Genomic DNA, 11,212 nt, shown 5'->3' with positions numbered 1-11,212 from the left:
CTACTCCTTGAACGTGTCCTCTCGGCTCTCCTCAAAACTATTCCGAAGTTTTGAATTCCATTTCTATGGATAGGTTCTAAGCATATGAGAGAAAGGCGGATGAGAGGCAGTGACCCTAAGTTCCAAATCTTGCCCTGAATAAGTAAGGTTTCGGGGAAGTTAGAAGCCTTTCGGGCTGAATAGGGGCGGTGAGAGGGTGTACCGTAGTAAAGGAGGTGGGCTTAGAGCCAACAAGCAAAGTAAGGCAAAGCTTTATCACGAAGAGGGCAGATGAATGAATTGGTTCTAGGGTATGCCTTCCGAGGTATGCCGAGCAATAAGGGCAAGGAAGGCTGCGGGAAGAGTTTCATGACTAGGCCAGAGGACTCCTGTCCATAAGGCTAGGAAGGCAGGAGCAAATATATTGAACTAGCCCACGCATCTGCTCCGCTCTCAATCCACCAATAACTCCCATCTCCCAGCATCTCATTCCCCCACCCCGTCGTCGAGAGCAGCCAGCCCTTCTCAATAGAATCCATGTGCCATTGCCTGAATATCAATCTGCCCCTCCTGTCCGAAAAGAAGCATGTCCGAATAAAGGTACGAAGGTAAACCTTAGAGTCAAAGCATTTTTATCTATTAAGGACTTACTGAAAAAGGCTCAAAAAAACAGAATCAGTTGGAGGAAACTAAGGACCAGGTTCACATTATCAGTGAGCGCGGATAAGAACGTTTCCTGGAATTCCACATCCCATATTGACTCTACCATCCCTAACGTTGGCCACTAAGTCCAATCTGACCTATCTCAAATAAGATCTTTTAGGATCAATTGGTTAGGCATCCCTCTTCTTTGTTTGCATAAGGCCACTAGCCATCTAGTGTTCGCTATCCTTCATCTTTCGATTAGCGAGATGATCTTAAAAACTACAGGCCTGAAATTTGCCTTTCTTAAGACCACGTTGAACATATTTTCAAAATGTTCCATCATTGGGTATAAGTAGAATCTTCATAGCCCAAAAAAACACAGTCAAAGTCAAACGTTTATCGGTGGCACAGGGTTGTGTTTAAAGAAATGGAGTTTTGTTGTTCGCCACATGAAACTCTGCACTTAGGGATCAGCCTGACAAATATGCTCTTCGAGCTTTGAAACCGTCTTCTTTGTGGACTCGGTTGTAGGCTATATATCCATGGCTTGTTGAGATCCCCTTCCTCCTTCCTTTCTCACTCGAAAAAGCAGTAGTTGTCAATCGATGACTAGTTATCAATCAATCTGATGAAGGTAACAATATCCTCCTTGAAATCCATATAATCATTCCCTGGAAAATCAACAAGATTCTCCCTCCTCTTATGGCTCAAAGGCTCAACCTGGCTAGTAAGTCGGCATAGGAGAGGAGCACTCATTCATCTTGTGGTGGGCTGGCTTACTACTCCCCGATATTAGCTCTCAGTACTTAAGCAATTCTGAAATCAGTTTGTTGCCCTGCAAAGTCTTTGACCTTGGGTATATGAGTAGGAGACTTAGGACAGTAGCATCGATAGGCAGTAGGGCAAGCTGCCGGATTGACAGACAGTTATTAGGATAGTGGGTAAGCTACTTAGGCTAGGGAATAGGTACACATAGGTCAGATACGCGGGCAAGTCTCAATAACCAAAGTAGGAGTTGATGAGTGACTTTCTTCTTCTCTATTCCTTCTTACTGGACTGGACGGATTCCTTTCTGTAAACTGAGTTAATGGAGTCAAGAAAGAAGCTAGTACAATAGGCATCCTTATTTAGTAAAATAAGTCACTCGTAGGCAAGACTTTCTCTCGAGAGTCAGAGCTTCGAGACAACTTTCGCAGATGTTCAACCTTGCGAGGCGTATGAGCCAGATTTTTAGTACTCTTCCGACCTGTTAGAGGCCACCCTAATAAGCGGAGATTGCCGGGAAAACGTTGCTCAACAAGACAGTAACCAACTCGAAAAAGGAGACCCTGGCATAACAAGTGGTGATCTCTGTACTAGAATAGAAGCCCTGCTAATTGTGAAGAACCCACAGCCGGAGCGTTAGCAACTGGATTTTACCACACTCCGTTATACCCTCCCTTGGGGGATGGCTTGGTGCTAATGTAGGACTTTCGGAGACCTTCCGCTTGTTGTTTTGGTCCAGCCTGAGTGGCCATAACTTCTACTGTGATTTAGTTTGGAGCGGTCTTGCTCTTGTTGTTCCGTTGTTGCGCGTCCTATTCTGATATTTAGGACCAAGAGGTACTGGATTCTCTTTCGGATAGGCCCTGAAAGGAGAAGAAAGGCTGAAATGCCAACGGACATCTATCTATTCTCTAATTCACCCGATCCCTATCCGCTTTCCAAAAAGGAAGAATGCATGAACCACGACAGAAGAGAAAGGACGGATCACCTGCCGATCTTTTACAAAACTATGACAGAAAGGGTATAAAGATTGACCGGTACAAAAGCCATCTCCATCAATCTACGCTCATTAAGGAGAGGGTTCCTTAGAGAATAAAATGGGGAGCGAACGAAAAAGATGTATGGCTGAGGGGAGGAGAGAAAGAACGCATGCATGGAAAGGAAACGCTAATAAAGGCAGTCATTCAGGCGATGCCAACCTATAGCTTGAGTTGTTTTCAGTTATCAAAGCGTACTTGTCAGAAGCTAGTGTTGATGTCTGCGCAATTCTGGTGGAGCGTGGCAGAAGAACCAACTTGAATCGCGGAGAAGAGGTAGCTCCGGCATGTAAACTTGTTGAACCATTCAACTATACTGTATATCGATTGGCCACATCAACGCATTTCACCTTGGAACTTGTACTTGGAATAGAGCCAGCCTTGAGATCCGCCATATCTTCCTTCAAGTCAGAGAGTTGAGATAGAACAGCTTCGCCTTTGACCGGTTTGCTGCTTTCCTTTATACACAAGCCCCTATTATTAAGGTATGGAGGTTTTTTCTGGAATGACCAAAGAACAAGAGAAGTTCAATGAGGTGCAAACGCAAGAATTAAAGCAACGAGGACAAGTTCTAGGATAGGATCCCGAAGGATGGCATGCCTATTCAGCAACGTGCAGAAAGGATGGCTTCACGCAAGAATCTTGATGAACCAGGTATGTCTTCTACTAACAGATATGCTATTTGCAATTCCATTGATTCTGCTACTCTAGTAAAATATGTTGTAGATAGTGGTCTAGTGTTGGGCAGTACACAGGAGGAAATTGACAGGTCTATAAATTCTATTAAGGAAAGAGAATTTGCTCAAGCATTGCTTTATGAAGCTGCTCAGAAAAACAAGTTAGTTGCTCATGAGAAGGAGCAGTCTTCCAGTGTCGAGTTAAGCTCTGATTCAGAGAATGAGGATATTACTCAGATTGTTGAAGAGTTAGATAATCACAGTACTTGTATACCAGTTGGTGACAAGAACACTACGAGCAGAGCTAAGAGGAGGCATAACAAAAAAACAGATACCGCCATGAAGACACTAATCTTGAATGTGAGGGGCTTGGCCAGGTAGAAGGGGGCAACCTTCTGAAGTGATAGAGTGGGTGGACATAGTTTGTGTGCAAGAAACTAAGAGAAAACAGTTCTCAGATAAAGAGTTAATGGCAATTGGTGGCAGAAAGCTTTTCAAGTGGTTTTGCAAGCCAGCCAGTGGCAGTAAAGGTGGAATGCTTATTGGAGTCAATCTGGATGTCATGGATGCAGACCTCATTGGGGAGGGTCAATTTCTCCATGGTGTTTGAGTATAGAGGCTTTGTGATAATTGTGCTTGGGTCGATGTTTATGGTCCAACCAAACAGTCTTTAAGAGCTATGTTTTTGTCAGAGCTCACTAACTTTGTGCAGAGTGTTGATCTACCTTTGCGGGACATGATCAGATTTGGTCATGAAACAATGGCAGAATACATATTAATAGGATGGAAGCTTTTAATGCTTTCATATCTAAAACTGAACTACAGGAACTAAGAAGGGTTGGTGGCCTGGACTAACAAACAAGACAGGCCAGTGAGAGAAGTTTTGGATACAGTTCTGGTTTCTTCAACTTATGAGGATTTATTTCCTAAGTTTTACTATCCCTCTTGCAAGCTGGGTCAGATCATTGTCCTTTACTTCTAGAAAATGGGGAAGATAGGGGCTGCCAATAAGTTTTGTTTTGAACCATCCGCAAGAAGGGTTTAGAGATATGCTGTTACAGAAATGGCCTACAAGAACTGTTGCAAATGTTCCATTCTAGACTATTGGCAACAAGTGTCTCAGGGCTTCAGGAAGTTCTTGAGAGGGTGGAAGGCAAATGATGCTACTGACAATAGAAGAAGTAAATCCAATCTAATTACTGCTATATGTCTGTCATTGATAGCAAAGCTGAAACTACAGAGCTAAATCCTAATGAATGGAGACTAAGATATGAATTGGAAGCTCAATTGGTCCAAATTTGTGAGATGGAAGAGTTATATTGGCACAAAAGAGGAGGTGAACAGTAGAGTGGCTGCTAAAGGGACACTGCTTATTTCCATAAAAAACAAATGGGATGAAAAGAAAGAATAGCATTTCTATCAAGGAAGATGGTGAGAAATCTATACATTCTTCAAAAGAGCTAAGAGAGCATATCACTTCATACTAGAAAGTGGATTTGGGAGAGTAGAGTGAAGCAATGTTCACTTACGGCATGATATCTGGGATATCACTGTGTGCTTATCTAATGAAGAAGCTGATGCCCTCATTCAACCTTTTAGTATGGAGGAAATAGATAAGGTGGTGAAATGCAAATCAGGAACAGAATACCGAGTAAAGGTGGATACAGAGAAAGCAGATAGAAAGCTTTTTCCTTTCCTTCACGGAGCAGAGTAGATACTGGGATAAGCTGGATACACAAATATGGAACAGAACACTACACGAGGGAATCGAAGGATTCTAGTTTCCCACTACTTGACCCCAAGTCCAAGAAAAAGGAAGCTATTCCCTTCATTGAGCAGAGAGAAATCTTTAACTGAACTTCTCATCCTGCCTACCAACCCATCTTTTTATCAAAAGCATGGAAACTATCTAATCGAAGATAGAATTCACGCCTGTGAAAAGTAAGCAATTTCATCATTTTCCTTCGCAACACAACTCACTCAATTGTAGAGATACCGAACAGTTTGAGTGATCGATCGACCTTGTCGCACGATAATCCCATTCTCTCTCTTCCATCCTGCCTTCTGAACCGAACCCTGGAGAAAGTCTTCTTCAACAGAACAGAGCAGCAATTCTAGAAACTTCCATTTTCCATTGATCTGGGCGATGCTTCTTACTCTACCTTTCAATTCCTTTGCCTTTCTTCTTCTGACCGATCCAATGGTTCGGACTAGGATGCGTAAACCCCGAAGAGAGGATCTCGCGCTTAATATAAAATTTTTTAGTTTAGGCATTTAGCTTAGCTTAAAATAGATATGTAACATGATGTACTTACACGTGCAACCACTCCGTCTTCTAGACCGGGGTCATAATTGAACCCACAACAAACCTCAGATGATGTGACTTCTCCACCCTCTAGGCAATTCAAAACTGGTCCCATTAGCTCGAATTTACTAATGTTAGAAAGGAAGACGAAGGTGCCAAAATAAAGCATTTTTTTCAAGCGCTGTCGTGTCCTTGAGCTTCAAAGTCTCCAAAAGAGCCCTCTTGATCGAGAAGAGTAAGCATTGCCTGGTGAGGCAGAGCGGAAGCATAGGTTTTTGGATCCTAGCGAAGGAGTTTCAAGCACGGATTATGCTTCTAAAGAGCACTATTTGGCTTGGCCCCTTCCTGCCAAAGATTTGAGATAACTAAAGCGACTCGCAGTCAAAACTGGTGGAGCCAACGCTAAAGAGGAAATGTGTAGATAGTAGGTGAGCGCCTAGCCCCTTAGTCTTTCGGATTGGAAGATTCATTGGTTTCATCCAAAGGCTTCTGTCTCGTCTTCCTCAAATTTTTGATCGAGGATTGGAAATCAAAGACATTGCTAAAGCAGACGCCTACCGAACGGGAGTTCTTCTACCTGCTAGAACGACATCTGCTCGAACTTTTGTTTCTTAGAAAAGAAAATATGAACTCACAATGTGCAACAGAAATGTACCCACCGGTTGAGAAACCACCATAGTTGGATGATTGCTCGCGCTAGTAAGACAGCTTTGACTCTTCTTGATCGTGATCTGGTGATCGGTCACACCCTCTTTAGAGGTTCTAGGCCCTGCCTATTGAGTCATCTACCACAGAAACAGAGTCTCGTGATGATCCTGGTACAAAAGGTTCGTCAGGCCCGCATTCAGAGACTTCTTCCTCAGACTCATATCCATAAAGATATTCTCTCGCTTTCTAGCTGTACCCTTCTTCACACCCGCCACGGAGGTTAGAGATTTCCCGTTATCAACATTGTGCAGGCAGGACTCTATTTTTATAATGCTCAGAGCCAACCAAACAGTTTGCTACGTCCCTCGAGAAAATAAAAACTTCATTGGAAATTAAGGACCAACTTAGTCAGTCGATAGAACATTGGAATCATAAACTGATCTACGGGTGGGTTCAAATAGTAACCCCGTCTCTGGGAATTTGAAATTAGCATAAGCAGCAAGAGCGCAAAGCGACGTCCTATTCCTAAAAGATAGCTCTCAACGTCCTCCGCCTGCCACCTCTTCGTGTCTCTTTCTCATCTGGCTTTCTAGCGCAATAGTAACCACCATGATAATATGATACTTGAGCTCTACCACTCCAAAATCCTTTGTTTCAGCAAGCATTTATGTGATAATGAAGCTGAGATCAGGTAGGCATACTTAAGTGAGTTAGGCAACTAAAGAGGTAGACAACTAAAGCACGGTTCGCGTTTGACTGTTGATATGACAATGACTGCTGCTTTCCCATAAGCTTCAATTGAGTGAGGTACCATCCATTAGATACCATAGCCCTGGATATTCGGTTGAATCAGACTTTTCTGGCTAGGGAAACAAGATGATCTACTCGTGCGAGAAAACTAGAGACTTTCTGCTCCTTGAGCATGGAATACCCATATTCATTGGCAGCTGAAGACCAACACATATCAGAAATCACTTTATAATATTTATTTACCTGTTGGTCCTATCTTGTATAAATGTATTGGCGAATGTACGTATCCGGAGAAAAACTAGGCATCTTTATTAGCTAGAAATACGTAATCAGTTCGAGAGGAAGGCGGAAACAGTTCCGGTTTTATTAACCTGATTCCTATTCATTTACCGGTAAAGGAAGGAATTCTTATCTATTTCTCGAGGCAATTATACTCATATCGACAATATGAACTGCATGAGAATTAGCATATAGAAAGAAAGCTTTACCGAATACAGGTCTAGTAGGTATAGAGCCATAAGCGTGGTGGGGGTGCCGGTGCTTAGGCAGATGCCCCATTGTTCATGATGTTGCAATGAATCCAGTGGATCATCCTCATGGAGAAGGTGAGGGGCGCACGAAAGGAGGTAGACCATCGGTGTCACCTTGAGGAAAGATCACCAAAGCAGGATTTCGGGCAGTAGTAGGGGTGGTGAAACTTTAGATGTCAAATGACACCAATTTTTCTGCTCAAGTTAGAACGTAGTTTTTCTAAGTTAATTGGCCAGTTCCTTTTAAAAGGAGACTGGTTTCTTTTTATAAGCGATTGGCTTCACTTTAGATTTGTTATCGTAATTTCTCTTTTATTTATGGGTTGTTATTTATTATTTCAATTTTTAATAAACGAAACGAATCCAAGCCCGACAAGTAGAATTCCATTCGGTACCTTTGGGGTTTTCTTTTTCCTTCTGGATGACGACGTCACCGCGTCTCCTTATTTTTATTGCGATGCTGACGAGGAACAAAGGGCCCGGGAGATCATCGAAATTACCTCTAGCCCGGAGCCAGAGGGGGTCGTCGACACAACGCCAACCCTGGTGGTGGGGCACTTCGAAGGTGTGGAGACCCTCCTTGAGATTCCCCCTTTACCAGAAACGCCACCCGCAGGTCCTTCCTTAGCTCCAGAAGAAAGGGAGCAAGCCCCCCTCTGTTGGCCTAAACCTCGATCCATCCTAGAGTAGCCGCCGGCTGGACGGCGGCGAACGGGGGGCAAACTCCTCAAAACGAAGTTCTACTTTGTCTTTGGAAGAATTGGAAGAATCGGACTCTAAGTTTAAAGTAGGAGTAGAGTCTTTAGAGGCCCGCTTAGAAGGAATAAAGAGAAAAAAGCAACTGCAAGCGTTCGGGGCTTCTCCTTTTGAGACCGCGAAAGCAGAGCTGGTTACGTCTATTGGGGAAAATTCCCAGTTTCGTGTGGGACTGCTTTTGTCTCTGGATGTCAAATGCCCCTTGACGGGCAAATGGGAGGCTCTCGAAAAGATGATAGAGGCCATCTTGAAATGTCAAGGGAAGAAGCCCACAGACTCCCTAGCGTCTCTACTCGACCTAAAATGCGATCTCGAGGACCCCGAAAAACTCGAGACCGCTCTCCGTCCATATTTAGGACGGTTAGGGCTATTTTTTAAGAAATAAAAACCTTCTGTCGATTTATCCACACTTCCATGACTTCTAGAGGAAAGCGAACTGCTTGCTGGCTGGGAGCTGTATGAGCGGTAACATCCACGTACGGCTCCGTGAGAAGGTGGATGGAAATGGCCTTGTTGTACCTCACTCCCGTCTTCAATGGGGTCTGCTCTTTTTTTTACGAGACTATGCCAATATGATCTGAATGAGGTGCGGGGCTTTGCATCTGACATTCGTTGGGCTTTCCTCTGCGGGAGCCCGCGTCCCAGCCTTTTTGTGCAATAAACCCCTCCCGCCGAAGACTAGTGATACGTGGTCCCGCGGAGGTTTCGGAGAAGGGTATCCTAGTGTGTAAGCACAACAATGAACCGCGGCGAACCCTCAGATGACCCTTCTAAGATAAGGGGGGAGATCCTCAGTAGTGGTGACCCTTTGACTCTTCCACTGACTTATATATGTACCGAATGCTCATACGGGAAAGTGAACTCCTGGGTCTGGAACCTGGGGGGTTGCTCCGAGAAAAAATCCTTTCTTTCTCGTCCACTCTAGGGGTGCGGACACACCTGCGCGGACTACAGGTGACGGTTACAAGAATGGCGGGGAAGTGAAGAGTACCCGACGACATTCAGGGATGAATGTAGACCCATCGGGCAGGGATAATCATTCCGGTCCTGGGAGAGGTGGCGACACCAGTCTGAGCTGAGGGAAGCCAGCCAATTGAGTCACTGAAACGACCGCAGGAGGCGCACCCTAAGCCCAGCTTCTCGGAGCTGCTATTGCGAAATACGGCTTCCTTAATATCCAAATTTCAACAAGGGGGGTGGGCTGCTCGCCTTCATAGAAAGGCGACCGGGCCTAGATTAGATGTTCGCCTTTTTATAGAATAGAAAGAGAAGGTAAAGGGGGGGGGTTGGAGATTCTTTCTAGAATGCATGCTTCCTCCTATTCCGCTTCAACAGAAGCCATTAAAATCATGTTGCTATGGCAGCAAGGGTTATCCATTTCATAGGCGAGGGTGGGGGAGAAGCAAGCCGAACCTCTGATCGACCTGGACACGTCAAAAATTCTCGGTGCTGAGAGAAAGACGAGATTCAGTAAGTAATTCAGTGAGTGCTTTCTTTTATAAGAAGAGCGTCGGCTTGGAAGAAGAAAATGAAATACGAACAACCGCGTTGGTTGTAATAGATCGACTTGAATGCATCTTCTTGCTCCAGCATTCAAGTTCCATCTCAAGGGAGGACGACGTACCATGATACTTTCTGTTTTGTCAAGCCCTGCTTTGGTCTCTGGTTTGATGGTTGTACGTGCTAAAAATCCGGTACATTCCGTTTTGTTTCCCATCCTAGTCTTTTGCAACACTTCTGGTTTACTTATTTTGTTAGGTCTTGACTTCTCCGCTATGATCTCCCCAGTAGTTCATATAGGAGCTATTTCTGTTTAATTCCTATTCGTGGTTATGATGTACAATATTCAAATAGCGGAGATTCGCGAAGAAGTATTGCGCTATTTACCAGTGAGTGGTATTATTGGACTGAACTTTTGGTGGGAAATGCTCTTCATTTTAGATAATGAAACCATTCCATTACTACCAGCCCACAGAAATACGACCTCTCTGAGATATACGGTTTATGCCGGAAAGGTACGAAGTTGGACTAATTTGGAAACATTGGACAATTTGCTTTATACCTACTATTCCGTCTGGTTTTTGGTTTCTAGAGTGATTTTATTAGTTGCTATGATTGGGGCTATAGTACTTACTATGCATAAGACTACAGAGGTTGAAAGACAGGATGTATTCCGACGAAATGCCTTGGATTCTAGGAGAAATATAATGAGGAGCATGACAATTCCAAACGGAAGCAGAACGTGCTTTTCGTCCGGAGCGGGGGAGCGCCTGAGAATTACAAAGAAACCTTTAAAAGGTGGATTTTGTGCTCAGAATATAGGGATTTCCCTGGCTTAAAAAGCAATATAGACAAACTTATTGCATCCCTTTCACCTTCCGAGATCCTATTCATGGTGCACACCTTTCCCCGGGACTTTCCTCTGCTCGAGATCTTGGAACCACGGGATATCCGCGAAATAATCGCTCACTCGCACAAGCAATGGAAGCCACCCAAAAAGGGGGGCTAGTAATTAGTTTTTTTGGTAGGTTTGTTTTGTTTTGTTTCTCGAATTGGTAGGTTTCTCGAAGTAGTTTTAGTAGGTTTCTCAGGAAATAGAGATACCGAGGCCCACCAACCTACTACTTGTTGGTTTGGTGGGGAAAGAAGAGCGGGAACGAGGGCTTCTTTCACTGTTTCCCTAAGTTCAAAAGTGAATGTGGAAACGCTGTCTATGCTCTGGTTATAGCATCCCCTTTCTCAATTCCTTTCTGGTCAATAAGGATGGTTATAGCCAGCTTAGAAGAGAATTCTAAATGTAAGAAGTTGCTGGATGGTTTGCTCCAATGAAGAGGTACACCTAGGTAGGAGGGAGGGAGCTTTCCCACTTTGCAGACGAGTAGTTCTGCCGCTCTGCGTTGGATGGGAAAGGGGTGGAGAAGGTTCATTTATGAGGAATCTACTTGTTGCATAATGCACATGCCACAAACGATAAAGTGGAAGCACACTCAGATGAAGAGGATGGTGAATTGATCAATAATCCCATGTCTTTTTTTGCTAAGAAATCTTGGATCAAGCCATACAAGGCAGCATTGGTCAAACATAGGACTACCTAGGCTAGGTCTTTCATTGCTTGGTCCG

At 44.0% G+C, this 11,212-nt stretch overlaps 2 pseudogenes; one reads left to right on the top strand and one right to left on the bottom strand.

The window, feature by feature from the left end:
• Positions 1-8,360: 8,360 nt before the first annotated feature.
• On the bottom strand, positions 8,361-9,184 carry LOC123403282 (annotated as a pseudogene).
• Positions 9,185-9,663: 479 nt separating this feature from the next.
• On the top strand, positions 9,664-10,770 carry LOC123403777 (annotated as a pseudogene).
• The last annotated feature ends 442 nt before the right edge of the window (positions 10,771-11,212 follow it).

This window comes from Hordeum vulgare, chromosome 6H (genome assembly GCF_904849725.1).
Source record: "Hordeum vulgare subsp. vulgare chromosome 6H, MorexV3_pseudomolecules_assembly, whole genome shotgun sequence".
Lineage (NCBI taxonomy): Eukaryota > Viridiplantae > Streptophyta > Magnoliopsida > Poales > Poaceae > Hordeum > Hordeum vulgare.
Note: the sequence above shows the minus strand (reverse complement) of the source record. Positions and strands in the feature narration are given on the sequence as shown.